At 34.3% G+C, this 26,141-nt stretch overlaps 4 non-coding genes and 1 pseudogene across 4 annotated transcripts; all 5 read right to left on the minus strand.

Moving 5' to 3' along the window:
- Positions 1-6,750: 6,750 nt before the first annotated feature.
- On the minus strand, positions 6,751-6,914 carry LOC145110607 (U1 spliceosomal RNA). The gene has a single exon (XR_013709973.1). It is a non-coding gene; the product is annotated as a U1 spliceosomal RNA (small nuclear RNA).
- A 5,667-nt stretch (positions 6,915-12,581) lies between these two features.
- On the minus strand, positions 12,582-12,745 carry LOC145110639 (U1 spliceosomal RNA). The gene has a single exon (XR_013710003.1). It is a non-coding gene; the product is annotated as a U1 spliceosomal RNA (small nuclear RNA).
- Positions 12,746-14,497: 1,752 nt separating this feature from the next.
- Positions 14,498-14,661, minus strand: LOC145110625 (U1 spliceosomal RNA). Its single transcript, XR_013709991.1, has one exon. It is a non-coding gene; the product is annotated as a U1 spliceosomal RNA (small nuclear RNA).
- A 751-nt stretch (positions 14,662-15,412) lies between these two features.
- LOC145109992 (U2 spliceosomal RNA) lies at positions 15,413-15,608 on the minus strand. Its single transcript, XR_013709385.1, has one exon. It is a non-coding gene; the product is annotated as a U2 spliceosomal RNA (small nuclear RNA).
- Positions 15,609-15,931: 323 nt separating this feature from the next.
- On the minus strand, positions 15,932-16,075 carry LOC145110043 (U4 spliceosomal RNA; annotated as a pseudogene).
- Positions 16,076-26,141: the final 10,066 nt, after the last annotated feature.

The following is a 26,141-nucleotide window of genomic DNA, read 5'->3' on the forward strand; positions in this document are numbered from 1 at the left end:
AAAGTCTGTGAGATCCAGTATTCATTCACTTGGAGCTTTTGTTGGAAGGTAAAAGTCGTCACCTTGCTCATCATGTTGTTTAGATATTGTTAATGAGAAACTTTTGGGGCTTTTTCCATATTTCCTTGATATTTGGTATGACTTGTGCTTGCCAAGAATTGAGACATCAGATCTGGACCTTGTGAGGTCCATAGAGTCCAAAGGTCCCAACTTTATCCATCCATAAAGAGTTATTGTGATTAAACACCTTGGCTAGAGCTTTTAATTGGCATTATGGAGCAAACATGCCATACATGAACATAAAGATCGAAGCTTTACGTGACATTCGACCCTTGAGAGGCTAGATCTAGAGTTTGGAGTGATAGATCTGCCTTAAAACGCCTGAACGAGAATTTGACTTAAGGGACTCGACGGGTCAAAGAGCTGACTCGACGAGTCCGCTAGGGTTTTCCCCGATAAGTCTGAACATGGGTAACTCGGCGAGTTGACGAGACAACTCGACGAGTTGAGTTGGGTTTTCGCGAGGTTCTGAAGGAACAAGGGGGACTCGGCGAGTCACATAGATGCACTCGGTGAGTCGGGTCAACATGGACAGTTGACTCGAGTGTTGACTTTTGTTGACTTTAGGGCTGGTCAAGGCAGGGAGTATGAGGACCGTGGAGGGGTAAAATGGTCTTTTACCCATTCAATGAGTTTGAGAGGGAGATTAACCTAGTTTATTTCGAGTCGTGATTTAAGTGTTGATTAGATATTATTATCTTATGTGTTAGGCGGAGGCTAGTTCGAGATTCGTGTACGCGATCATTACTTACTTGATTACAAGGTGAGTCTTCTCACTATACTTACCTAGAGGGGTAACCTTTGTGTGACCGGAGGGTCTTATGTGCTTATATTGAGTATTATTATATCTTGCATTATGTCTATGTGATTTATGTCGTGCATTATTCTGAGCTTACTGAGTTAGGACCGGAGGGTCCACCCGAATTGTAGGACCGAAGAGTCCCACTGAGACACATTGACCGGAGGGTCTTATTTTGAGCATAGCCATGAGAGGATAATGAGATATGTGTGGTATTTTGGGGAACTCACTAAGCCTCGTGTTTACCGTGTTATGTTTTATGTGTTTCAGGTACCTCTCAGAATCACGGGAAGGCACGACATTACACCTCTCATCTTCTTTTGGTGTGTTTTTGGTGGTTTTAGAGTGAAGTGTACGTTCTTGAAAGATTGGTCATTGAAGATTTACATCTAAAGAGGTCAACCTTCATACACTACCTGGACCCTTGAAAGTCATAAAGATATAAGCTTCATTTTCTTCATTCATAGATCCAGGAATTGGTGGTGTTCTCTTTACTCCGTGCATGAGGAAAAGTAAGTTTTTGGGCATTTTATGAATTAGGGGTTTAGATCTTTATTATTTGGAGTATCTCAATGGATAAAATTGAAAATATTATCCATTAAGACACTAGTCGGAACCACATCAAGAGATTTTACATCTACAGTCCGACCATACGTGCTAAAAAAGTTGAGCCAACAAGCTGCTTCTCTTTATGAAAATACCAAAGACACAAAATAGTTAAGTACATTTTTGGTGTGTTCTATGTGTGCACCTACGAATGCACATTGTGATTATTGGCTAACGATGGCAAGATAAAAGATGACATGTTTCACATTAGGATTAGAAATCTTGAATCCATGAATATTAAACATGATTGGGAGTTGGTGGTAACATAATAAAGAGTGTTAGGATGCGAAATTTTTATTGATAAAAATTATTTGGACGTGCATTTTGAAAGTTATTATGCGATGTTCATTAATCGGAATCAGAGAATTGCTGATAATAAAATATAGTTTAAATAAGAGTTTCACGAGATAAATAATGAAATGGTGGACTTAGACATGTTAGATTTAATTGGATAAAGGGACACATTTTAGTATTTTGTACATCCGTTATTCTTGTTAGTCTTAGGGCCTAAATTTTTTATATCTTAGAGGCTCCGAAATATATTTTCCGAGCGTGTCCCTTATGGTGGAAAATTTTTAATTAGAAGCCCGTGTCTCATGTGTTGACTAATTGTCATTTTCACTTTCTTATCTTAGGAACATGTTTTTTTTCCTATTTTGTAGGCATTGTTATCGTATTTATGCATCCTAGTTTTTAATCCGTTTCGTTGGTTGGTTCTACACTTGTTTAATGTGACCAGGTGTTTGATATTATTTTAGATGTCGGATAAGCCGACACTTATGATCCATATTTTTCTCAATACAGAAACTTTGGGAAATCACATATTTCTTTTACGGTTACAAACAACCCAAAGTGTAGTGGGTTTCAGTTGTTGAAGTGATACATTCTTACAAAGCCCGATCCAGATAGATCAGTAACCAACATAGCCAGGGAGAGGTGTTACAAGAGGAGCTCTCATGATTAAGATGTGGAGAGAAAGTTCATATTGAAAAGACGAGAAAGGAAAAAATGTGTCACGGAGTCACTTGGTCAACACGTTCTTCCTTATTTAGAAAAAAAATCTACACCTTGAACAAATCGTCAATTTTGAAAGCACCGCTTTGTAACATATCGTCTTTAATTTCTATTTTCAGATTTAAGTTATCTGAATATAATGAAAGAACCAATAAAAAAGTAGATGTTGAAACTAGCATAAAAATGTATGTATATGAAATGTAGGCATTTTTATGTGAAAATGTAGGTATTTATATGTAAAAAATTATGTTTAAGTGCATTTGTATGTGTGTATATTGTATGTTATGATAAAATATGTTATTATTGGATGTATATGAATGTTATGATAGGAAGTTATAATTGAAAAAAGAATGTTATAAATTACAATGTCTTTTTAAAGTATTATAATAGAAAAATAAAAACAAAAATAAGTTGATATTAAAAATCAAAATATGAAAAAAAAGATGATATAAATAACAAATATATAATATCATTTAAAGTAGAATGCTATAATAAAAATAAAAATAAAAAATTAAGACGCTAAATCTATTAAGTTATAATTTACTCAAAATAGAAAAATAAAAACAAATTTAAGTTGAGATTAAAAATCAAAATATGGAAAAAAAAAAGATGATATAAATAACAAATATATAATATCGTTTAAAGTACAATGTTATAAGAAAAAATAAAAATGAAAAATTAAGACGCTAAATATACTAAGTTATAATTTACTCAAAATAGAAAAATAAAAACAAAAATAAGTTGAGATTAAAAATCAAAATATGGAAAAAAAAGATTATATAAATAAAAAAATTATAATATCATTTAATATACAATGCTATAATAAAAAATAAAGATAGAAAAATTAAGACGCTAAATCTATTAAGTTATAATTTACTCAAAATAGAAAAATAAAAACAAAATTTAGTTGAGATTAAAAATCAAAATATGGAAAAAAAAAAGATGATATAAATAACAAATATATAATATCGTTTAAAGTACAATGTTATAAGAAAAAAAATTGAAAAATTAAGACGCTAAATCTACTAAGTTATAATTTACTCAAAATAGAAAAATAAAAAAAATAAGTTGAGATTCAAAATTAAAATATGGAAAAAAATGATATAAATAACAAATATATAATATCGTTGAAAGTACAATGCCATAATAAAAAATAAAAATCAAAATTAAGAAGCTAAAGTACAATGCTATAATAAAAAAGTAAGTTTTTTTTAGTTTAAGTCTCTTCTTTTTAATACATCAAAAGCATAGAAATGCCCGCCCGAAATTGATTTATAAATTAATTTCGGGTTCTTGGGTACACGAAGGGGGCATGTGAGAGGCATTAGGCCTAAACCTTCTTCAGCTGCGGGTACAAGTGCTCCATCCCAATGTCAGTCACAGTCACAAGCACCGCAACTAACACAAGTACTTGTTAAATTCTTAAAGAATTTAGTAGCTTTTTTATATTGTTAAGAACTTAATGTATTTGTAGTAATTTTTGGTAGCTCGGTAGTTTGTTATATTGTTAAAGACTTAATTGATTTGGTCATTTAATAGTTTGTTAAATTGTTAACGATTTAATTCATTTTGTGCTTTGATGGTTTGATAGTTTGTTAAATTGTTAATGATTTAATGTGCTTGTGACTTAATTGTAGGATGTTGATGTGAATGATTTTCTTCAAAACCCGACATTTGTGACGGCCATTGGAGACATTATCAGCTCGTTTAAAAACCAAATCAACAACGAGGAAAACAACAATGGGGAAGACGAAGACACATATTAATTCTTGTTTTATGTTATGGATGATGTTTATTTGGGATTTATTAGATAGTTTATGGATGATATATTAGATGTTTATTTGGGATTTATTTGCCCTCCCTCCTTTCACAGTACAAGCTGCTATCAGCACAAAATCATATGAAAACATGGTCATATACAACCAAGAATGAGATAGGTTGTTGTACTCTTGTTCTAATTCAAAGGCTGTAAACCAAAAAGAACAATACAAATAAATTCAAACCAATAGCTCATTTGTTATCTTGTTCGGCCCACATACACCCCTCATGACAATATCTAATGAATTTACCACAATACACACCCTCAAGAAAACCCATTACCAACCCTGAATCATTTATAAAACAAGAGGCATCACTCTCATAGTTGGGATACATCAGAAAAAACAAAAGTTGTCGTTCTCGATTCATTTCCCTGATCGCCTGAAACAATTAACTTGCACTTGACCTGGCTATATTCAAATAAGCATGCCCTTGATATCATTTCAAGGCAATCCTACCATAAGAATCCTCGTGTGCATTCCCATATAGCCATACTTATGCCAAAAACCGCAATTATCTAGCCCCATGTTTGGTCTACATCCCAACTCTGAAAATCACATGTCTGCTCCCTCTTTCCTCCGAAAGCTGGAAGAACATAACCCACGGAAAGCTGGAAGAACATAACCCATGTCGTAGATAGTGACATCTCAATCCATCTACAAATCACTCAGCCTCCTTTTGCAATCCTCGATCCAATCAAAACAATCGCTTCCTCCTTGTGTAACACCCGAGTCTCGATATGTAGCTCGTTCGGGCCTAAACTGCTTATTTAGCTGAAATTTGGTATCTTAAAAATTAAGGGGACAGGCGGCATCCAGCCCGTGGATTGAACGTCTTTTTAAGGTTTGCGGACTATTTAAAGGACGTTAACCCTAGGATGTTTTAGGGTGTTTTCATTCTCAGCCTCCATCAACCCATGAACGATTCATATGAAACCCACGTCTCACTTTTAGGGTTTTAAGCTCCTTCTCTATCCTCTCATCCACTTTTGGTATGTTTTTGGTGGTTTTAGATTGAAGTGTACGTTCTTTAAAGATTAGTAATTGAAGATTTACATATAAAGAGATCAACCCTCATACACCATCTGGAACCTTGAAAGTCATCAAGATCTAAGATTCCTTTTCTCCATTCGTAGATCTAGGAATTGGTGGTGTTCTCTTTACTCCGTGCATGAGGAAAAGTGACTTTTTGGGCATTTTATGAATTAGGGGTTTAGATCTTGATTATTTGGAGCATCTCAATGGATAAAGTTGAAAATTTTATCCATTAAGACACTAGTGGGAACCACATCACAGATTTTACATCTACAGTCCGACCATAAGAGCTAAAAATAAGTTGAGCCAACAAGCTGCTTCTCTCTATGAAAAGACCAAAGAGACAAAATAGTTAAGTGCATTTTGGTGTGTTCTATGTGTGCACCTACGAATGCACATTGTGATTATTGGCCAATGATGGCAAGATAAAAGATGACATGTTTTTTCATCAGGATTAGAAATCTTGAATCCATGAATATTAATCATGATTGGGAGTTGGTGGTAACATAATAAAGAGTGTTAGGATGCGACATTTTAATGATAAAATATATTTGGACGTGCATTTTGAAAGTTATTATGCCATGTTCATTAATCGGAATCAGAGAATTGTTGATAATAAAATATAGTTTAAATAAGAGTTTCACGAGATATATAATGTAATGGTGGACTTAGACATGTTAGATTTAATTGGATAAAGGGACACATTTTAGTATTTTATACATTCGTTAGTCTTGTTAGTCTTAGGGCCTAAAATTTTTATATTTTAGAGGCTCATATTTTTTCCGAGTCTCATGCGTTGACTAATTTTCATTTACACTTTCTCATCTTGGAACGTTTTTTTTTTCAATTTTGTAGGCATTGTTATCGTATTTATGCATCCTAGTTTTTAATCCGTTTCGTTGGTTGGTTCTACACTTGTTTTATGTGACCAAGTGTTTGATATTATTTTAGACGTCGGATAAGCCGACACTTATGAGCCACGTTTGTCTCTATACAGAAAGCTTTGGGAAATCACATATTTCTTTTACGGTTACAAACAACCCAAAGTGTAGTGGGTTTCAGTTGTTGAAGTGTTACATTGTATTTTACGATTTCCCCATTCTTACAAAGCCTGGTTCAGATAGATCAGTAACCAACATAGCCAGGGAGAGGTGTTACAAGAGGAGCTCTCATGATTAAGATGTAGAGAGAAAGTTCATATTGAAAAGACGAGAAAGGAAAAATGTGACACGGAGTCACTTGGTCAACACGTTCTTCCTTATTTAGAAAAAAAAAATCTACACCTCTAACAAATCGTCAATTTTGAAAGCACTGCTTTGTAACATATCCTCTTTAAATTTTATTTTCAGATTTAAGTTATCTGAAAATAATAAAAGAACCAATAAAATAAAAAAAGTAGATGTTAAAACTAGGATATTGGTAGGGGCCGCGCGAACGCAGGCCCCCACTGGCACAAATTATGACATAGGTTCGACCAACTTGGGCCGACCTTAGACAGGCACCTCTCCGTAATGTGCAATGGAGATCACCAACCTAGGCCATGGACCTTCTTGATCGCCCATAGACCCTGTCCAGGTAAGTGAGTTTTCCATTCTCCTGCCCTCACCTTTTATGCAACAATCCAGCTTCTGTTTTCTTTCTTCAGCCTCCAATGTGGGATCAGGTTCACATCACATGAGACATATTATAGTGTTCCATTAGTTCCCCTATCCTCTGGGCAAATTAAAGCGCACAGCCAATTAAGTGGCAGTTATATAATTGCATTATTTCAAGTGTGTCTGGGCCTGTTAGATCAATACGGTCTCTCCCTCTCAAAAGAATTGTAATCTTTGATTGTGGTAAATGGGAGAAGTCCATTCCAAAAATGAAGATTAAGACAAAGTTGATGCATGCTTCTGAATTACAATGTTTTCTTAATTTGGATAAAAAAAAACTTGTCATAATTAAATTCCACATAATATGCTTATTTGTTCTGTAGTGTTACCGATGTCAAGTTATAGATGAAGTGTAACCATTTTGTAACAGGAACAGTGCGATCAGGAAACGTTGAGAAAACTGATCACCATCTTATTACTAATTGAGCAGGATCTGTTATACTATATATGCCTTCCGAACACAGGAAAAGCTTGCTTCCTATCTCATGAAAACGACTTAATTAAAGGCCAATATATAAGTTTTAAACTTACATTGGAGCTACGGGTGTGCCAAGCCAAGGCTAAACACTTCCGACCTCTTCTTTGGAATGTTGGATCCTGGTTCGAATAAATTGATAGCATTATTAGCCATACCAAGCTATATATATATATATATATATATATATATATATATATAAAAGGAGGACAATGAAACCAATAAAATGAGAGCAACATCATCATCATCAATCTTGACATCAACATTCTTTAAAACTATAAGAATGGAATTCAATTCGTCAAGATGATCCTTCAATAACATTCCCTCCTTCATACAAAATAATCTTTGCTTCAACAATAATGTGTTTGTTAAAGACTTGGTCATATAAACACTCTCAAGCTTCAACCATAGAGATGCATCAGTTTCTTCATCTATCACTTCATAAATCACCTCATCAGTCAGAGACAATAAGATGGTAGAATGAACCTTCTCATCTTGTTTGGTGAAATCTGATTTGGAAATGTCATCAGGTCTAGCTCCTACCAAAGGTGCCTAGATGCCCTGTGTTTCAGGAGAGTCCTCATCTTGATTCTCCATAAGCTAAAACTGTTCTTACCGGTGAACTTGTCGATCTTGATCATATGTAGAGGCATTTTTCTTGAATTCTGAAAACAATCTTTGATTCTTGATTCAAAAACTGGTAACCAGGTACGAACAAATCCAAATCGACTTCCAAGAATCAAATCAGTCGATAACTTCAAATTGACCTCCAAGAATCAACGAATCCAAAAATCATTTGATTGTAATATAGTTGCCTAGAATAGTCCACACTTCCAATCGAAGATTGTTCAACTTCATATTCAACCAGCTCCACCTTGAATCGCACACTATAAATTGTGATTCATCAAAAGAAGATAAGAAACAAGGAACTAGACAAACGATTCCAAGACGGAATTGATTAAGAGGAAGTCAAAACGATTATACGAGCGGAATCACAAAATCAAACGATTGAAGAATGAAACCCGAAAGTAGATTGAAGAAGAGAAAGATCCGGTAAGACGAAAAAGAATCAATTAGTGTATTGAGAGTAGAAAGAATGGAAATGGCTGTAAAATTTTATTCACATAATGAGTTAATTCTCATATGACGAACCCTGTTATTTATAGTTACACACAACCTGCCAGAAAAGACAAACTAATACGTATTAGTTAGAACCACATATTAAACTAACAATTCATTTTATTAAGGTAGTCCCTTTTTAGTCAATGATTTCTCACATTCCTTGTCTTTTTGATGAATATATAATTTCTTTTTGTAAGTTTCAAATATATTTTGTTCTTTTTGGTTGTTTTGATTAAACTTTTAGATTTCAAATCTACGGTTCGACTATAAATTCTAGAAAAAAACATATAAAGTTGAGCCTACAGGTAACTTCTCTCTAAGCAAATACAAAAGAGACAGACCAATTAAGTACATATGGTGTGTTCTTTGTGTGCACCTACGAATGGATATTGTGATTATCGGCCAACGATGACAACATGTAAGATAACATGTTTCTCGTCATGAGTGGAAATCTTGAATTCATGATTATTAATCATGATTGGGAATTGAGGGTAACATACTAAAGAGTGTTTGGATTTGCAATTTGAATGATAAAAGATATGTGGACTTGTAATTTGAAAGTTATTATGCGATGTTTGTTAATCCGAATCGGAGAATTGTGATAATAAAATAGTTTAAATAAGAATTTCACGAGATGAACAATGTAACAGTTAACTTAGACATGTTAGATTTAAATGGCTAAAGGGACACATTTTTGTATTTTACGATTTCCCCACACAACAAGAAATAAGCCCTTTAGCGACGGAAGCTTTAGCGGCGACAATAGATGATGTCGTCACTAAAGGTTATTGTCGTCGCTAAAGGGCTTCCACCGGCGATCCTCTTGTGCCACACACCATTTGATCGTGACCGTAGGCTGCTATAGTGATCCATCGGTTGGGGTTTCATCTGGTGAGATGTAATAGCGGCGATACCAATTGCGAAGACGTGTCGCCGCTATTGATAGCGATCCGCGTGAATGTCATCGTGACCATTCAATTGTTTTTAGATTGGACGGCTACTAGGCACCAAAGAATGGTGTGTGTTTTTCCCTCTAACTTGTCGCCGCTACTGTCTCGGTGTCGCCGCTAAAGATACCGTCCTTTTGACCACTCCTTCGTCCCAGACGACTCAGTTTCTACGTAACCCTCCTTCTTGCAAAGCTCCAGCGACCAAGGTCCTCTGTTGTGTTTTTCCGACACTACACCAACACAAACCACCACTAACATAGATTGCTTCTAGGCTTTCCTTTTCCGGTGTTTTCCGCCAATTTCCGGCGTTTTCCGGCGAATACATTGTTTCTCCAGAGACAATAAACCTTCAGTTAGGTGCGTTTTCTCTTCACTTTTCTCTTTCTCTTGTTTTCTGACCAATATTTAACCCTAATTTCATTTTTTTGTGATTTTAAGTAAACTCCGGTGGTGACCACCACCGTTTTCATCATTTTCCGGCGAGTGGTCGAATTTTCCGGCAACAGCAGGTTCTTCTTTTTTTTTTTTTTTTATGTTGTTAATGTATATGAAATGTATATATTTTGGTATATGAAATGTGTATATTTTGGTATGTTAAATCTAGATAAAATGTATGAATATGTATGTAAAATGTATATGCAAATGTGTATGTGTGAATATGTATGAAAAATGTATATGTATGTGTATGTATGAAAAAAATGTAGGTGAAAATGTGTGTATAAGTATATTTCTATGTGAAATATATGTATATATGTATATATATGAAAACATGTATGTGAAAAAATGTATGTAAATGAAATGTAGGCATTTTTATGTGAAAATGTAGGTATTTATATGTAAAAAAATATGTTTAAGTGCATTCGTATGTGTGTATATTGTATGTTATGATAAAATATGTTATTATTGGATGTATATGTATGTTATGATAGGAAGTTATAATTAAAAAAAAATGTTATAAATTACAATGTCTTTTTAAAGTATTATAATAGAAAAATAAAAGTTAATATAAGTTGATATTAAAAATCAAAATATGAAAAAAAAAATGACATAAATAACAAATATATAATATCATTTAAAGTACAATGCTATAATAAAAAATAAAAATGAAAAATTAAGACGCTAAATCTATTAAGTTATAATATACTCAAAATAGAAAAATAAAAACAAAATTAAGTTGAGATTAAAAATCAAAATATGGAAAAAAAAAGATGATATAAATAACAAATATATAATATCGTTTAAAGTACAATGTTATAAGAAAAAATAAAAATTAAAAATTAAAAATCTACTAAATTATAATTTACTCAAAATAGAAAAATAAAAACAAAAATAAGTTGAGATTAAAAATCAAAATATGAAAAAAAAAGATTATATAAATAACAAAAATATAATATCATTTAATGTACAATGCTATAATAAAAAATAAAAATGAAATATTAAGACGCTAAATCTATTAAGTTATAATTTATTCAAAATAGAAAAATAAAAACAAAATTAAGTTGAGATTAAAAATCAAAATATGGAAAAAAAAGATGATATAAATAACAAATATATAATATCGTTTAAAGTACAATGTTATAAGAAAAAATAAAAATGAAAAATTAAGACGCTAAATCTACTAAGTTATAATTTACTCAAAATAGAAAAAAAAAATAAGTTGAGATTAAAAATTAAAATATGGAAAAAAATGATATAAATAACAAATATATAATATCGTTGAAAGTACAATGCCATAATAAAAAATCAAAATCAAAATTAAGACGCTAAAATACAATGCTATAATAAAAAAGTAAGTTTTTTTTAGTTTAAGTCTCTTCTTTTTAATACATCAAAAGCATAGAAATGCCCGCCCGAAATTGATTTATAAATTAATTTCGGGTTCTTGGGTACACGAAGGGGGCATGTGAGAGGCATTAGGCCTAAACCTTCTTCAGCTGCGGGTACAAGTGCTCCATCCCAATGTCAGTCACAGTCACAAGCACCACAACTAACACAAGTACTTGTTAAATTTTTAATGAATTTAGTAGCTTTTTTATATTGTTAAGAACTTAATGTATTTGTAGTAATTTTTGGTAGCTCGGTAGTTTGTTATATTGTTAAAGACTTAATTGATTTGGTCGTTTAATAGTTTGTTAAATTGTTAACGATTTAATTCATTTTGTGCTTTGATGGTTTGATAGTTTGTTAAATTGTTAATGACTTAATGTGCTTGTGACTTAATTGTAGGATGTTGATGTGAATGATTTTCTTCAAAACCCGACATTTGTGACGGCCATTGGAGACATTATCCGCTCGTTTAAAAACCAAATCAACAACGAGGAAAACAACAATGGGGAAGACGAAGACACATAGTAATTCTTGTTTTATGTTATGGATGATGTTTATTTGGGATTTACTAGATAGTTTATGGATGATATATTAGATGTTTATTTGGGATTTATTAGATATATGTAATATGGTATATTTGATGTTTTATGTAGTGTGGTATGTATTTATTTGTGTATTTTTATCAAATCTGCATTTTATAATATATATAAACTAATATCATAAAAAAATACGTTTTTTTCAAAAAAAAAAAAAAAAAAAAAAAAAAAAAAACTTTAGCAGCGACACGTTTAGCGACGACATGGACGAATTGCGACGACACATAACTCCGGGAAGCTTTGCCGGAAAAACTCCGTCCGGTGGCCGGAAAGACAATAGAGACGACATCAATAGCGACGACTTACGAGTATTAGAGACGACAGGTATTAGCGACGACAAACGAGTATTAGCTACGAGGTAATAGCGACGACCCGTTAGAGACGACATGTCGTCGCTAATACCTTTAGCGACAACAAATGGCATCAATCGCGACGATTTTTGTCGCCGCTAATACCTTGGTCAACACGTTCTTCCATAAACAAAATTCTACACCTTGAACAAATCGTCAATTTTGAAAGCACCGCTTTGTAACATATCGTCTTTAATTTTTATTTTCAGATTTAATTTATGTGAAAATAATGAAAGAACCAATAAAAAAAAGTAGATGTTGAAACTAGGATATTCTTAGGGGCCGCGCGAACGCAGGCCCCCACTGGCACAAATTATGACATAGATACGACCAACTTGGGCCGACTTTAGATGGGCACCTCTCCGTAATGTGCAATGGTGATCACCAACCTAGGTCATGGACCTTCTTGATCGCCCATAGACCCTGTCCAGGTAAGTGAGTTTTCCATTATCTTGCCCTCACCTTTTATGCAACAATCCTGCTTTTGTTTTCTTTCTTCAACCTCCAATGTAGGAGCAGGTTCCATTTGTTCCCCTATCCTCTGGGCAAAACACATAGCCATATGTTTTGATAACTTGATGTTTGTGGGATTTTTGTTATTTTTTGGGAATGAGATAATTGTTTTATTTTTATGAAAAAAATTTGTTTGAAAATTTACGGCGTTACACCTCTCATCCACTTTTGGTGTGTTTTTGGTGGTTTTAGAGTGAAGTGAATGTTCTTGAAAGATTGGTCATTGAAGATTTACATCTAAAGAGATCAACCCTCATACACCACTTGGACCCTTGATAGTCATAAAGATCTAAGCTTCATTTTCTTCATTCATAGATCTAGGAATTGGTGGTTCTCTTTACTCCGTGCATGAGAAAAAGTAAGTTTTTGGGCATTTAATGAATTAGGGGTTTAGATCTTTATTATTTGTAGCATCTCAATGGATAAAGTTGAAAATTTTATCCATTAAGACACTAGTGGGAACCACATCAGAGATTTTACATCTACAGTCCGACCATAAGTGCTAAAAAAAGTTGAGCCAACAAGCTGCTTCTCTCTATGAAAATACCAAAGAGACAAAATAGCTAAGTGCATTTTGGTGTGTTCTATGTGTGCACCTACGAATGCACATTGTGATTATTGGCCAACGATGGCAAGATAAAAGATGACATGTTTCACATTAGGATTAGAAATCTTGAATCCATGAATATTAAACATGATTGGGAGTTGGTGGTAACATAATAAAGAGTGTTAGGATGCGAAATTTTTATTGATAAAAATTATTTGGACGTGCATTTTGAAAGTTATTATGCGATGTTCATTAATCGGAATCAGAGAATTGCTGATAATAAAATATAGTTTAAATAAGAGTTTCACGAGATAAATAATGTAATGGTGGACTTAGACATGTTAATTAGATTTAATTGGATAAAGGGACACATTTTAGTATTTTTTACATCCGTTAGTCTTGTTAGTCTTATGGCCTAAATTTTTTATATTTTAGAGGCTCCGAAATATTTTTTCCGAGCGTGTCCCTGATGGTGGAAAAATGTTAATTAGAAACTCGTATCCATGTGTTGACTAATTGTCATTTACAGTTTCTTATCTTGGAACGTTTTTTTTTTCAATTTTGTAGGTATTGTTATCGTATTTATGCATCCTAGTTTTTAATCCGTTTCGTTGGTTGGTTCTACACTTGTTTTATGTGACCAAGTGTTTGATATTATTTTAGACGTCGGATAAGCCGACACTTATGAGCCACATTTGTCTCTATACAGAAAGCTTTGGGAAATCACATATTTCTTTTACGGTTACAAACAACCCAAAGTGTAGTGGATTTCAGTTGTTGAAGTGTTACCTTGTATTTTACGATTTCCCCATTCTTACAAAGCCCGGTCCAGATAGATCAGTAACCAACGTAGCCAGGGAGAGGTGTTACAAGAGGAGCTCTCATGATTAAGATGTAGAGAGAAAGTTCATATTGAAAAGACGAGAAAGGAAAAATGTGACACGGAGTCACTTGGTCAACACGTTCTTCCTTATTTAGAAAAAAAAAATCTACACCTTTAACAAATCGTCAATTTTGAAAGCACTGCTTTGTAACATATCCTCTTTAAATTTTATTTTCAGATTTAAGTTATCTGAAAATAATAAAAGAACCAATAAAATAAAAAAAGTAGATGTTAAAACTAGGATATTGGTAGGGGCCGCGCGAACGCAGGCCCCCACTGGCACAAATTATGACATAGGTTCGACCAACTTGGGCCGACCTTAGACAGGCACCTCTCCGTAATGTGCAATGGAGATCACCAACCTAGGCCATGGACCTTCTTGATGGCCCATAGACCCTGTCCAGGTAAGTGAGTTTTCCATTCTCCTGCCCTCACCTTTTATGCAACAATCCAGCTTCTGTTTTCTTTCTTCAGCCTCCAATGTGGGATCAGGTTCACATCACATGAGACATATTATAGTGTTCCATTAGTTCCCCTATCCTCTGGGCAAATTAAAGCGCACAGCCAATTAAGTGGCAGTTATATAATTGCATTATTTCAAGTGTGTCTGGGCCTGTTAGATCAATACGGTCTCTCCCTCTCAAAAGAATTGTAATCTTTGATTGTGGTAAATGGGAGAAGTCCATTCCAAAAATGAAGATTAAGACAAAGTTGATGCATGCTTCTGAATTACAATGTTTTCTTAATTTGGATAAAAAAAAACTTGTCATAATTAAATTCCACATAATATGCTTATTTGTTCTGTAGTATTACCGATGTCAATTTATAGATGAAGTGTAACCATTTTGTAACAGGAACAGTGCGATCAGGAAACGTTGAGAAAACTGATCACCATCTTATTACTAATTGAGCAGGATCTGTTATACTATATATGCCTTCCGAACACAGGAAAAGCTTGCTTCCTATCTCATGAAAACGACTTAATTAAAGGCCAATATATAAGTTTTAAACTTACATTGGAGCTACGGGTGTGCCAAGCCAAGGCTAAACACTTCCGACCTCTTCTTTGGAATGTTGGATCCTGGTTCGAATAAATTGATAGCATTATTAGCCATAACAAGGTAACAAGTAAAGTCTATTAAAGTAGTTTTGGACTAGGATTGGAGGGGTGCGCCACGCCCAGGCTGTAGTGCAACGCTAAGGCGACACTCGAGAGACCCAGCAGCAAGCTACTGTGATGGACTCTCCCCCATAAAAAATAAGATTAATATCGAGTAGGCCGATGGCCTACATATCAGATATTAAACTGATAAGAACAGATACTACACTTGATCTTAGCCAAAAGGCCGAGAAAGGTATGCTTTTCGTTTTCTTGGGGCTTGCTTTCTATATCCACTGCCATCTTGTATGTAATCTTCTCTCACCCGATGTGGGAGGGAACCTTCACTTCTGTGTTGACTGATTTAGTCTCCTGTATAATTCCCAAATATTAATTGGTCATAAATACTATTACTATCCATATTTAAATACAAAAAAAATCACCATACAAACAAATATTATTGTCATAATTACTAACGACTTTTTTTTAATTACATGAAAATATTACTCTTTGGCCATCTAATCTAATTAAGAGGATTAGGATATAAAAGCTTTTGACAAACTAAGAATTTTTAGGGCTTCCCAGTCAAAGGAAACCCTTCCAGAAATTCTCGATGGCCAAGGGAGACCCAAGGCCAAAGAGGGGGTTTGGAAATAGTTTTCAACCAGCAATTGACGCGCCTCGGTTAATACCTCATTAGCTGCGTCATTGCCCCAAGCGCAAAGATGCTTGTAATGCTCGTCCACCTCACCTTTTATTCCTCCCTCTCTTTCAACACCTTCTACTTTCCTACCGATGTGGGACTAACAAAACTCTTTAATTTCTCCCTCTACACAAACGCATCATCATATACCTACCTCATCAAAGTGTAACTCCTTTATTTTCAGTTTAAGTTTATAATTGAATCACATGCAATAAATATATTATTCTTTAATGACAAGTTGTTATTTTTCGTTTGTTTTTTATTGCCGGTGGGTAACTAATTCAGAATTAATTGACAACTTTATTTATTTATTTATGCTTCACAACGTTCTTGTTTTGTGAACAGCTTTTTACTATTTTTTATATATATCTCTATTGACTTTGATTTTAAGGGAGACGACCACACAGGCTCTCCTTTTTTCTAGTTATGTCGCGCGGACCATTCATTTTTAGCCTCTGGAGTGTTCTTTCTTCAGATGCCCTCCATTGTGACACCAAGATCCAATACCAGCACACTCTCACATTCGAGATGTAAACCCAGCTTGAGCTAAGTAACAAAAAACCATATGTTGCCCAGCCACCCCAATCATTTAAAGGAGTCCCTGCAATGGGAGCCCATCCATTGAGAAGCGGAGTCCTATATTGTTGGTGTTGGGATTAGAACCCACGCATCATCCCTCGCTCGTTTGTATTATGCGATTTACCTCTCATGTGATGGTCGTGGGTCATGTGTTGTGGGGGAACTATGGAATATAAGACTTGGACACTGTAATATCTCATTTCGGGTGTCAAATATAGAGAAAATTCTTTTGTTTGTTGTGTCTGCTTCGCTTTTGTGGGAACTATGGAATTTAAGAAACATCATTATCATCTATCATTCGAAAGGCTGTGTGGAGAACTGGAGACTCTTTTTCAAAACAGTATTGTGAAAGCGTTTTATTGGATTTCGGTAAGGAGTAGAAAAATTAATTTGGATAGGTGTACTTGGTTAAACTCATCTAGCTTGAATATGTAATTTGTTGAAATGACATGTTTTTCCTCGCTAGCATGTGCCTAACATGGGCTCATTTTTTCTTAATATATGTCGTTTAGAAAAGAAATATACATACCAGTATCATCCCTCCTCAAAGTTATTATGATTTACGTCTTTATATAATTTTATGGAAAGAAGTGTAGAGAAGCATCCCTGGTGATAAAAGCTATAATAAATACATAAGTATGCTAGCGGATGGAGGAGGTGGGAGATAGACAAACTATACTTCTAGTGACAACTTATCAATAGAAAATGCCAATTAATCTTAAGGTGCTTGTAGTGTTCATGAAACATGTCATTATAGGAAATATGGGTAACACATCTATTGTGACACCCGATCACATTTGGTGAAGAAATGGAATACCCATATCTTATACAAGCAAACGGTGACACACGATTTCTTAGTAGTAAATGTAACATTATGATATTCATAATTCAGTAATGAGGATTATTTCATGCCAAATGAGGAGATAAAAGATGTAATATCCATAAAATTATGATTTTAGGTATGTTTGTATTTGGAGTTCATGATTAATAACATATTCCTTAAAATGGATTTAAAAAACGTTTGTGTGTAATGCACTTTTAAGTAGTCCTTTACATACCACTATATGGAAAACCTGGTAGTTGTAATAAGACACATAAAAATATATTTCCAATGACATTAAGTAATAATGTTGGAGGACGAATAATCATAAAAGATAAGACATGATGTCTAAATGACAAAGAGATAAAAAAGTATGATGCTTAAATAGGATAATAGATGTATAAGGATAAGATGATGGAATGGTATTGGGCGTGGACTTTATGGAAAGTTTGTTGCATATTATGCTTGGAATCATGCATGAAACCTATATAATGAGTTATTTAAAACAGAGATATTGAAAATAGTATACTTAAATGGGAATTAAAGTGTGATGTTATGCATTATATAATGAGTGAACGGATTCAAAGTCATGGAATTAGTCTACGGAATGATAAAAATATTGCAATAAGTAAATGGTGAATTTTCGATCGTTTGAATAAGCAATAAACCAAGGTACACTACCTTATAACCATTAGATGAAAGTGCAATGCTTGGAAGGAACTTGATTAAGGTAGAAATTTAAGGAAAATGTATGTCATGATATACTGTGGTCATACATAAGAAATGTTATGCAATAAGTGTTAAGACAAATGAGACTTATGTACAAGTAGTACTCTAGTAATAAAACAAGTCATAACTATTATGTGGAGCGTGATGTGTAATGCGACATGGAAATTAAGTTACAAGGTGAGCACCCAATATGAGTTAAGTTGTGAGGTACAAGACCGTTGGAATATATCAAATGTTAAGCATCTTAAACTTAACGATAAATGTTTCCAATGACATAAAGTAATAATGTTGGAGGATGAATAATCATAAAATCTACGACATGATGTCAAAATGACAAAGAGATAAAAAGTATGATGCTTAAACAGGATAATAGACGTCACTACTCCAAAAATACCCTTTAATGACACGCATTGCATGTCGTAAAAGCCACAGATGACAGACAAATGCATATTAAGGAGGACCCTTTCATAAAGGAAGACGACGCGTTTTTGCGCGTTGTAAACTTACGACGCGCGTTTACAACACGCATTCCGTGTCAAGGAAGGCTCTGTCATAAAGGAAGACAACACACATCTGCGTGTAGTAACCTTATGACACACATTTGCGTATCATAATTTTAAATGTTTAAAAAAATATTATATATAGATTTACTAATTTTCAAATTAAATTAGCATTTAATGTCTCATAATACAAAATAAAATATTATATACAAGAAATACAATCCATTGAAAAAAATTTAATGGCATACAAATAATCATTCCAATAGTCGATACAATGTAATACATCAAATGTGAAGGAGTGAAAGTCATCAACAAATAGTAGTAGTACCAGAAGAACTTGTCGACCACTTTGACAACATCTGAGCTACTTTGCTTGACTTGCTTACCACCTTCACAACAAATAGTAATAATCATTCCAAATCTTCTATTGTTGATGAAGGTTCTGGATTTTAGATGTTGTATTCATAGAGCCTTCCACAAGAAGTGCAGATAATGGCCCTGATTTGGGGTCTGAAGATATTCTTAGATTCTATATCTATTTGTAAAGCATGCTAGACTGTAGTTTCTTCTTTGACAAATATAAACCGAGTAAACGGAATCGGTCAGCAGAGGATTGTGATGGTTGAGGGAATTTTAGATATTGGTCTCTAAAGGGGCTAACTAGGTGTATTTAGGATTGTGTTTGGAAGTGTTGGTACTGTTGTATCAGTTGATCGTAGGACCCACCCAATACGCTCACAGGTCGTGATCCCGTTGGAAGCATTCTGCTGTTCATAGGATGAAAAAATAGTGTCTTATTCATTTAGATTGTGCTGAAAAGTTTATAGAACTACGGGATTGGAACTCGTGATTTCGTTCCATGGCATGTTTGGATTCCGAATGGACAAAATTCAATTGTTCCATTTTTTATGGATTTTACCACAAAACACAAGCAAAAGCTCTATAAATAAATTAAGATTGTAAGGCAGTAAACACTACCTCAGAACCATGAAAATTGAGATCGTGAGTGTTTGCAGGAAAGTATAAGAGACCACCACCGTTTATGAGAGCATGTTGTTGTTGTTGATGTGATGAATATGCACCTCCGAAGCTGAATCCACCTTATATTCATAGTTGGGAATCATAGATAATAAAATATTACTTGTTGGCTAGTTTATAAAATTAAAATTTGCTTTATTAAATAGTTAATAAATTAAGCTTGTACAGGAAAATGTTGTTGGGATTGCATCATGGACACCACCTTGTCACGAAGTTGTTCCTTCTTGTGCATATTAACAGGAAAATATGCATTACCACCAAGCAATTATTTTTTTTTGTAAATAAAAAATGAATTGTTCTGGTATCAATTATGATTTGTCTGGTATGATGGAATGGAATGAACAAAAACAATGAAATGAGCAAGGTAATGGAACACGGTCATTACATTCCATTATTATGTTTGGTTGGCTTGAAGGAATGGAATGAGTCATTCAAACATTTTGCTTTTTAGTACATCTGGAAAAGTAAATGACATTAAATTGATAAATCAGTACAATAACAGTATTTTATAAAATTGAACTTTGATCAAGTATCGAGATATCGATAACAAATCACAAAAGTAAAATTTTAAATTAGATTAAATACCCTGAAATCTCAAAATAGAATTACATTAAAATAATATATTTAGTTATTGTTTGAAACCGACTAAAACTAATTTAATTAGAGTTTTATCAATTTTACGAAAAAATGGTGTTATTGAATATTTAATAAATTAAAGTAATTAATAGTTATAAATATATCATTCCATTCCATCAAGGAATGGAATAAAGCACCTCTCATCCCCATGGAATAAAATTAAGCCGAGGAGAAAGAATCACATTCCGTGAGAACTACTCCATTCCAATTGACAATAATATAAACTTTATATAATAAACGATAAAAAAAGATATATTGAGATACTTAATACGACAATAATATCATCAACAACAACAAAAATAAAAAAGATAAAATTTTACATGGTCTTTAAATTTAGATCGCATGTTGTTAGTAAACAACTAAACATAAAGCATAATGTAAGTATCTCATGTTAAGTACTCTTGATCAAGCTTGAGAGTTTATTTAATTAGAAAATTCAACAAACCAATTTATGAGAAACTAAAAACCAAGCAACTTCAAGAACAAAATTAAAAAGTTGCAGGCCTAGAACGCCTGTATCCAAAGATACTTCAAATCTTTACAGAAATAGTTGTTATTGAATATAAGAAAAATCGGTATAAAAATGGAATGTCCATGTTAAGGAAGATGAAGTGTAATGTGGGAAACATGATTCATATAAATAGAATCTATTTTTTTATATTTGATTATGATTACATAAAAAAAACATACCTCCCATGTTTTCAGATAAACCAGAGAACAATATTACTCAAAACGATCGACAGACTTGACCAAAACTGTTATATGGATACAATTACATAAGGATATGATCAAGAAGCAAAAGATTAGAAAAAAATACATACTGGACCAAACCTATTATAGGGATAAAAATAATAAATTAGACAAAACCACAAGGACCAAAATTGTTGCAACATGGACCAAAACTATTGGAGGAACAAAAACTATACAAGGATCAAAACTATAGGGACAAAAACTATAGAAAATTTAAGTTAGCTATATGTAGCGTTCACAAATGCATCTTTCTCGTTTTCTTTCTCAAAAAAACTCTAAATTAAAAAAAACAATAAAAAATTAGAAAATAAAAATAACCCTTTTAAAATTTTGATTAACCATACCAGATCCCTCGGTTACACAAATGAGAGTTGAGCCCTTTGTCTCACATAAAGATTTAAGATAGCTTAGGACACCATGAGATCCATGCAACTCAAAGGGTAATTATGGTATTAATGGTAATTACTAATTACCTAATGAAAACACTATTAATTTCACAAACCCAATACCATTAAAACAACCAGCGTCCATGTGACCATGTGTATGTTTTTTTTTTTATTTGGATTTGTCATTGGTGTTAAGCTAGCATCTTCATTTCGTTACCACACAACTCGTATGATCAGAAGGACCTGAAGGAAAATGCAAAATAAAGACAATAAACAACCGAATCCAAAAGTCATACAAAATATTGTTTCCAAAAAGCCATAATCATAAATCAGAGTATCCGAAAATCATGTATCCATAAAATATCCAAGGATGATGTGCACAATCATACCTTTGCCTTCCCCCGATCATCTGAAATACCCGAAACCATGAAATCAAATTGTAAGCCAATGCTTAGCGAATTTCCTAAAATACCCATCCGAAAATCATGGGTTTGTTGGCCCAATACCTCAACCCAACCATTTGGGTTTGTTCTCTTCCCGCCTCAACCCAACCTTCTCAAATATGTCGACATTTAAAAATAACAATTAATCACATAATAATCCTAAATCAAGTACAAAACATAATGAATGGTTTGGCCTTAGTGCCTTCGACCCATAGGCATAGTGAGAAAACTCACCTGAAGGCCACGCTGTGGGGACTGGTCTGAACAACTCAAACGAGCTTAATCCATTTTCTTCCGATTTCAAGAGCTCTAAAGCTCAAATTTGATCCTTTCCAAGGTCATAATGGATAAAGTTTCTAACTTTATCTATTACGAAGGTCCAAACCACCAAGATGTGGACTTTAAGTCACAAAGGGACCCAAAATGCATCTTTCTTAACTTAATCTGTTAAGTCCAAGTCTTCATCCTTCAGATCTAGATCAACATGATGTTTAGATGGATAAATCCATAATAATGTCACCAACTATCAAGATCTAAACTTTAATACACCAAAATTACCTAAAGTACCAAGATAACTTGCATGGCTAGAAGGGAAGGCAAAAGATCATAACTTTCTTAGTCCATGAGGTCCAAAAATCATTCTAAAATGATCAAAAGATGTTGGAGTTCACTCAACTTGAAGGTTACCCATGAAATGGACCAAAAGTGCCAAAACCCCGAGATGAAACAATCTAAGGAACTAGATAGTAAGATCGAAACTTTATACTTACAATAGTCAAGAAATGTAGTGCCTTTGATGGATCCAAACTTGAAACAAATTTCCTTGAAAGAAAAAGAACCTTGTTGATCTTCTAAATTCATCAAAATATCATAAAAAGAATCCAAAGGAGAATAGAGGAGACGGGAGAAGCTCAAATCTTGAAGATGGAGGCTAGGGTTTCTGCCAAGGGGTCCTAGAGGTGGTGGAGGCTGCAAAAATGTAGAACCTTATGCTTAAATACGTTCAAAAACCTAAAATCGTGGATTTGGGTATGACAGACTAGCACACATGGGCTCTATCCACATTTCATGGCGACTGCCACACTCTAGGCTCTGATCCCTATTCTGTGGCGACGGTTTTCACCCAAATTCACCTCAACTTCAAACAACCATAACTTCTTCATTTGAACTCCATTTTCAACGATCTTTATATCTACGGAAAGGTCTTGACAAACCCCACACTGATATCTAGTTAAAGTTGGCTTAACACATGTTGAAATAAAAACCATAATCCATGCATAAGTCCAGAATTCTACTTTTCTCATTTTACCCTTTGACTTCAAAACACAAACCAGGGCTTAGATCACATAACCAATATTATCCACATCCAATAAGTTCTAAACCCTATTCAGTTGAAGCCCAATGCCTCTTCTTGATCCATTTATTGTCCACAATCTCGAAATAATAAACTTATCGAAACAGGATGTTACAACTCTCCCCCACTAAAATTGGATTTCGTCCTCGAAATTCGTCTTGGTTAGAATCTCCAAAAACAACACCAACATATTCCATAAGATTCCTCTAGCCATTCCAAAACCAAGTCATTTATACAGATAAGTTGAGAGATTGCTCGAAAACCCACAGATGTCTCGATCACCGGCCTCAAGTGTTGATTATAAGCATTTAGTTTTAGAGAAAAACGTCCTTTGAAAATTTTACATATAGCTTCTCTGCCCTCAATGTTTCGAGCACCTGCCTCAAGTTTTGTTTATGGTCGTTCTCGCTCCACGAATAGACAAGTATATCGTCAATGAACACGATTACAAACTTGTCCAAGAAAGGGCGGCACACTCGATTCATCAGGTCCATGAATACTGCCGGTGCGTTGGTCAGACCAAAGGGCATTACTACAAACTCGTAGTGTCCGTAGCGAGTTCGGAATGCTGTCTTGGGTACATCATTCTCGTGAACTCGCAACTGATGGTACCCTGATCTTAGATCTATCTTTGAGAAATAGCTGGCTCCCTGAAGTTGGTCGAAGAGATCATCGATTCTGGGTAATGGATATCGGTTTTTGACAGTTAGCTTGTTCAGTTCTCGGTAGTCAATGCACATCCGGAAGGTTCCGTCTTTCTTTTTCATGAATAAGATTGGAGCTCCCAAAGGTGAGGAACTCGTCCTTATGAATCCTTTACTGGTCAGCTCATTAAGCTGGCCAGATAATTCTTGCATTTCTGCCGGCGCTAAACGATAGGGAGATTTAGCTACAGGAGTAGCTCCGGGGATTAAGTCGATACGAAACTCGACTTGACGCTCAGGAGTAATTCCTGGGAGATCTTCGGGGAAAACATCAGGAAAGTTGCAAACTTCGGGGATGCTCTCGAGGTCTTTAACCTTTTGTGTATCATCAACAACATGGGCTAGAAATGCATGACACTCCTTCTGCAGATATTTTCTGGGCTTTGATGCATGAAATGATACGAAGGTTCGAACTAGGCTTATCACCGTAAATCATGAGAGCTTCACCAGAGGAAAGATTGAGACGGATCGCTTTCTCGAAGAAAAATGGAGTGGTGTGTTGCCAAGGTGTTAAAGGAATGAAAGGAAAGGGGTCTACCCTTTATATAAGGGTGGGTGTGCTGCCTAGAAGTAAGTGTGCGGCCAAGAGGTGAGTGTGCGGACGCACACCCATGTGTATGGCCGTACACTCCTCCTAAGGGTGTGTATGGCCCGGTTTTTACACTATACGCCTTGCTGACTCATTCCTAAACTCAACCTTGGCTATACTCAAGATTAGAACGCTTAAATGGACCCTTAAACAGTACAAGAAGTCAACAGAACAAGTTTAACATTGATTGAATTGACTAAGTGTACAATATAAAAGTTCCGGGTTGTCACAATTAAAGTGTGATGTTATGCATTATATAATGAGTGAACGGATTCAAAGTCATGGAATTAGTCAACGGAATGATAAAAATATTGCAATAAGTAAATGGTGAATTTTCGATTGTTTGAATAAGCAATAAACCAAGGTACACTACCTTATAACCATTAGATGAAAGTGCAATCCTTGGAAGGAATTTGATTAAGGTAGAAATTTATGGAAAATGTATGTCATGATATATTGTGGTTATACATAAGAAATGTTATGCAATAAGTGTTAAGACAAATGAGACTTATGTACAAGTAGTACTCTAGTAATAAAACAAGTCATAACTATTATGTGGAGCGTGATGTGTAATGCGACATGGAAATCAAGTTACAAGGTGAGCACCCAATATGAGTTGAGTTATGAGGTACAAGACTGTTGGAATATATCATATGTTAAGCAACTTAAACTTAACGATAAATGTTTCCAATGACATAAAGTAATAATGTTGGAGGACGAATAATCATAAAACTTAAAACATGATGTCAAAATGACAAAGAGATAAAAAGTATGATGCTTAAACAAGATAATAGATGTCACTACTCCAAAAATACCCTTTAATGACACGCATGGCGTGTCGTAAAAGCCACAGATGACACGCAAATGCATGTTAAGGAAGACCCTGTCATAAAGGAAGTCGATGCATTTTTGCACATTGTAAACTTACGATGCGCGTTTACGACACGCATTGTGTGTCAAGGAAGTCTTTGTCATAAAGGAAGACGACACACATCTGCATGTCGTAACCTTATGACACGCGTTAACGACACGCAAATACGTATCATTAAAGCCCCATCATATTGTTGCAACAGTTGATCATAGGACCCACCCAATACGCTCACAGGTCGTGATCCCGTTGGAAGCATTCCGTTGTTCCTTGCCTGAAAAAATAGTGTCATATTTGTTTAGATTGCGCTGAAAAGTTTATAGAACTACAGGATTGGAACTCGTGATTCTGTTCCATGGTATGTTTGGATTTCGAATGGACAAAATTCAATTCTTCCATGTTTTATGGATTTTACCATAAAACACAAGCAAAAGCTCTATTAATAAATTAAGATTGTAAGAGAGTAAACACCACCTCCAAACCATGAAAATGGAGATCTTGAGTGTTTGCAGGAAAGTATGAGAGCCCACCACCGTTTATGGGAACATGTTGTTGTTGTTGTTGATGTGATGAATATGCACCCCCCAAACCGAATCCACCTGATATTCCCAGCTGAGAATCAAAGATAATAAAATATTATTTGTTGGCTAGTTTATAAAATTAAAATTTGCTTTATTAAATTGTTAATAAATTA

This window comes from Lactuca virosa, chromosome 4, assembly GCF_052849685.1.
Source record: "Lactuca virosa cultivar CGN04683 chromosome 4, Lactuca_virosa_CGN04683_v6, whole genome shotgun sequence".
NCBI classification, from domain to species: Eukaryota; Viridiplantae; Streptophyta; class Magnoliopsida; order Asterales; family Asteraceae; genus Lactuca; species Lactuca virosa.